This window comes from Ambystoma mexicanum, chromosome 1p (assembly GCF_040938575.1).
Source record: "Ambystoma mexicanum isolate Mex_15411 chromosome 1p, UKY_AmexF1_1, whole genome shotgun sequence".
Classification (NCBI taxonomy): domain Eukaryota; kingdom Metazoa; phylum Chordata; class Amphibia; order Caudata; family Ambystomatidae; genus Ambystoma; species Ambystoma mexicanum.
In genome coordinates this window covers 629,071,610-629,076,764 of record NC_090921.1, presented here as the reverse complement: position 1 = coordinate 629,076,764, position 5,155 = coordinate 629,071,610, and positions in this window count along the sequence as shown.

Below are 5,155 nucleotides of genomic sequence, written 5' to 3'. Positions count from 1 at the left end.
TCCCAGTAGACAGGAACCTCAAATCTAGGTGTGTTCCCCAGCGCATGCCATTTGCCTAACCCCAGGACCTCACCACCTTATGGGAACACCCAGCTAGCTACATAAGGCAATTTCTTAGAGCTGTATCTTTGCCCCTGTTAAATGCAAATCCCCAGTCTAAATTGAGGAGCTAGTTAGTCCAATGGCGTGTGCCCCCCCTTGAAAACTCTTAGTAACCAAATGATTGCCCTGCTTAGACACTCGGCCATCGGAAGATATAAGTCTGGAACAATATAAGTACTACGCGGCCAACCAGCATTAAAAACCCTGACCTTTACATCCCACACACTAGAACAACAAAACCATGAACCCCACAACATCTACAACTTAGCCTTACACAGGCACTCCAGCCAATCTACAACAGCAAACCTCAAGAGCATCCTCACCAATGGATCATAAACAACCTACAAAGAAACAAGCCATCACAGAGGAAGAGGACAAAACTCAACAACATTCAAATCACACAAAGTCTTACAGGCTAGCTACAGCCCATGTAACCAATGTCAGAGCTATCACAACACCAAAGAAGCCCCATCAAAGAGATGCATGCCGCTAAAGAGAAACAGAAAATAGAACAAACCTACCGGATACACGCTCAACTCCAGCAGAAACCACCACAAATACAGAACAAATGCTGAAAAACACCTGAACCAATGAAACAAATATCACAAGAAGAAATAAATCCATCTATCTAACATCGTATCTCCTCACCGCCTTGACAACTCAACAGCGCTAATACGTCCAGGCATGCAGAGAACTGATCGAAACCCTGCAGGAAAAGAAGAGAAGAGATGACCCACGAACGAGAAGGAATGAAACGAAAGCCCTCACCCCTTACATTACAAAAACACAAGAGCACCACGAGCAACCATAGCAATCACAGCAAAACTACAGCAAAACAAAGAGGATGAAGAAGCAGAAGACTTTATCATCAACCCGTCAATCAACCTAACAGATTGTTTCTGCAAGGAAGCAGAATACATGGAGCACCAACCAAATTGTGACCTGAACAAAGAAGAATCCCAACAGAACAACAGAACAAGCACAAGACAAATCAAGGATTAAAAAACAATTCTAATGGCGTCAAAAAGATCCACTGCAACATCATCAACACTAGATCAATGTCCAAACATGCCACAGAGATTTTTGACCTCCTATGCGAAGGTGGTATTGACATCCTTTTCATGACTGAAACATGGCTAGACAACAACTACAAAACCAAATTGCATAACTGCATCCCTGACAACTTCAAGTGCTCACAAGTAAACAGGAAAAACAAAAGAGGAGGAGGACTAGTGATAGCATACAAGGAAAACCTCAAAATTAAAACGGATGAACCACTAAACATCAAAAACTGTGAATCCATGATCCTTCACATAACAGCAAATCCCAAAACAAACCTCAAATTCGTCCTGATATACAGACCACCAACATACGATGCAAGCTTCGCCGATGTATTCTATGAAGCCATCACCAACCTAGCCATTGAGCAGGAACACCTGGTAATCCTCAGAGACTTTAAAATCTGGTTTGACAAAGAATACGCTAACTCACAGAAATCACTAGCCAACAACTGAAGACAATAAAACTACATCAGCTAGTCAAAGGAGCAACCCACTCTGTGGGGCATAGGCTAGACGCAATCTTCGCCAACAACAATCTCATTGCCACAAAGCCAATGCTGCAGATCCTCTGGAGGTACCACCTCGGCATTCCATTTGTGATCACAGTCCGCACAACAACAGACAAACTGCCAACTATCATGAAAAGAAACTGGAGAGCCATCAGAGCCAGCAACCTAGCAGAACAATTAGAAATCAACAAACCACCGACAATGACCCTGGATGAAGCTGACATCGAAATAAAAACCAAACTACTTCATAAATGGATTGCTGGAATGATCAATGGGATCTCAAAGGAAAAACCTTTCAACCCATCATGCAAAAGAGCAACAGCAAAATAGTTTATCCCACTACTCTGCGCCATGAAAAGGAAAAACAGGAATCTTGAATTACAATGGAGGAAAATAAATGGCCAGGTAAAGAAATTACAACTCCAGCGACAAATTTACTCATACAAGAAAAAAATCCATAAGGCCAAAAAGAAATACTATGACAACAGAATCGCCAAAGCCACCAACACTGAAAAGGAATTGTTTAAAATCATACACGAAATAAGAAACCCTCCTGGCTGCAACAATGCGCTGATACCTTCACTGAAGCTATGCAATGACCTTGCAGACCCCTTCAAAGACAAAATCACCACCATCCAACAAATCATACAAAGCAGACCAATCGACTACGACATGCAACCCACCCAGCCATCTGTGGATTACCAAAACAAACTCTGAAGCATCCCCCAATTATTAGTGTAGACATTTGACAAGCTGGTAAGCAAGAGCAACAAAGCAGGTTCCCCCATAGATCCATGCCCCCAGACATAAAACAGCATTACTCTCAATCTGGGATGATCTAAAGAATAATGCAGACTCAGACAAAAGCACAGCTCCTAATCCTTCTGGACCTCACCACAGCATTTGACACAGTCAACTATGAAATCCTCATTGGGAGACTAGAAGAAATAGGAATCACTGATACAGCCCTACTATGGATTAAATATTTCCTAACAAACAGGACAGAAACCATCTGGATCAAACCTTTCAAATCTACTACAAGGGAATCCAACAGCGGAGTACCACAAGGATCCTCCTTCTCCCCATTGCTCTTCTATATATACCTAATACCACTAATCATACTCATCAAAAAACAAGGCCTCACGTGCTACAACTACGCAGATGACACTCAGATCATCTACAAAATACAAATACAAGATACACAGGAAGAAAACAAAATGCTGAACAACTGCCTAGAAGAGCTCTACAGCTGGATGAACACAAACAGCCTCAAACTCAACACGAGCAAAACTGAAATAATGATCATAGCTAAAAGCGAGGAAAACAACCACTACATCCCATGGCCAACGGAACGGAGTACAGCACCGACTCCATCAACAATGGTAAAAAACCTAGGAGTCTTGATGGACAACAAACTAACACAAGTAAATGCCATAATCAAGAAATGTGTATTCCTGCTACATGCAGTAAAAAGGATCCTACCATTCCCCTTTTTCACCCACAAAACACTCACCATCATTGCACTCATGTCCAGAATAGACTATGTCCACAGCCTATACCTAGGAATGCCAGAACGACTGTTAAAAAAACTTCAGCGCATCCAGAACGCTGCAGCAAGACTCCTGCTCAGACTACCATGAAGAGAACACATTACCCCAGTGCTGAAAATGCTACACTGTCTGCCAATAAAAAAGAGAATAAAATTCAAAACGATGTGCATAATGCACAGAGCAGACCACTGCCAGGGATCAGAGTTCCTAAAGAAAAGAATAACCGTCTACCTACCACCCGACACGATCACTCAGATCAAGCAACGACATTCGCCTAGTACCCAAAACGTACAACAAAAGAAAACTTTGCCGATCATCTTTCACTCACCTGACGACCTTAATCTGGAAAAATCTACCAAAAAAATGTGCATTACAAGGGGTTATTTGGAGTTCAGAACACTTCTCAAAACTTGGCTCTTTGCTCCAGATTCAGGAGGATTCAACTAGGAAGAAAGGACCACACCGAAACTGTGAATACCCATGTAGGAAACTATAATCCATAACCTGCCCCTCCATTATAAAAGCGTGGATGGGCACGCACCGCCCACTAAGGCCCACACGCCACAAATCGTGAAGGTAACTTGGATAGGTGGGGTTAACCAACAGGATGGACAATAAGGGACACGTCCTATGACCAAAACAACACCTGCCACATGCAGGGAAGTAATGGAAATGAGCTAGATACCACTACGCAACATGCCTGCCTACTGGGCGGTCGAAATAGAGTACCAACCACACAGGATAACCATAGAGGTTGTCCGCAGAAACCCAAAGACAAGTAGTAAGAAATCGTCAAATACTTGAAAACCATTATAACCGTACCTTACAATTTCAACTTTCCACATACTCAACATACAGAAACTCACGCAACCACCTCTCTGCATAGAAATCTGCATGCACTTCATCACATTGCAACAACAGACTGCCAACACATTCTCACTGCACCCTACTAACCCCCACTATCTCCCCCATTCTTGACACCCTCCTTTTCAGATACGCCAGAGCCCCTGGGGACCACAGCAGTGGTGACGGTGCACGGTACAAATACCTTTAACATTAACATTACCATTACATTGGTTTGTTTTGTCTTGGAAGGGACTGCGGGGGTAGGAGGAATTATTTGTTTTGTGTTTGTTTCAAAATTGCATAACATATACAAAAGAACACGTCAGACAATGACTGACACCAACCGGCTCAAATGCTTTGACATAATAAACTGACACCACCATGCATACGTAAAGCATGCATATAACCGTGGCGTGGCGTGTAGGTGTCGGCTGGTGAATGCATTGTTGGTCTTTGAGAACTTTATAGATGCACTGTGATGCAAAGACATAACATACCAAATCCATATTTATTTTAAAAACCTAGAGCACGTCATCAAAAGGAGCAGGCACGTCAACATAAATATGCACACATACATGTGCATAATTGTATTTCATTCACAGTTAAACAATATATTCATGTCTTACATGCACTCAGACTTCTTAATGTTTTTAAACATTGTCATTAGAATAATATTCATACATTGTAATGGTTTAATCAGCTTTATACAGGGGCATCAATACATTGCTTACTGCCCATTAGGACTCTGTGCACACATTTCACAAAATGAGGCAGTCTCACAGCACCAGACCAGAGCAAATCCAGACTGAGGCGGTTGTAGGTGAAAGGGTCGAATGCAACTGTTTCAAATGCAATGGTTTCGAACCAAAAGGACGGGAAAAAAAGTCGAATGTAGTTTTTTTTTTTGGGTGGTTCCCCCACAAACCCCTGTTTTTAGTGTAAAAAACATTTTTTTTCTATACGAACGCAAAAAAAAAATACATTTAAAAAAAAAAGGCATTCGACTTTTTTTTCGGTCCTTTTGTTTCAAAACGATTGTATTTCGAAAAAATGTATTCAACCCTTTGACCGGACACAGACCGAGGCT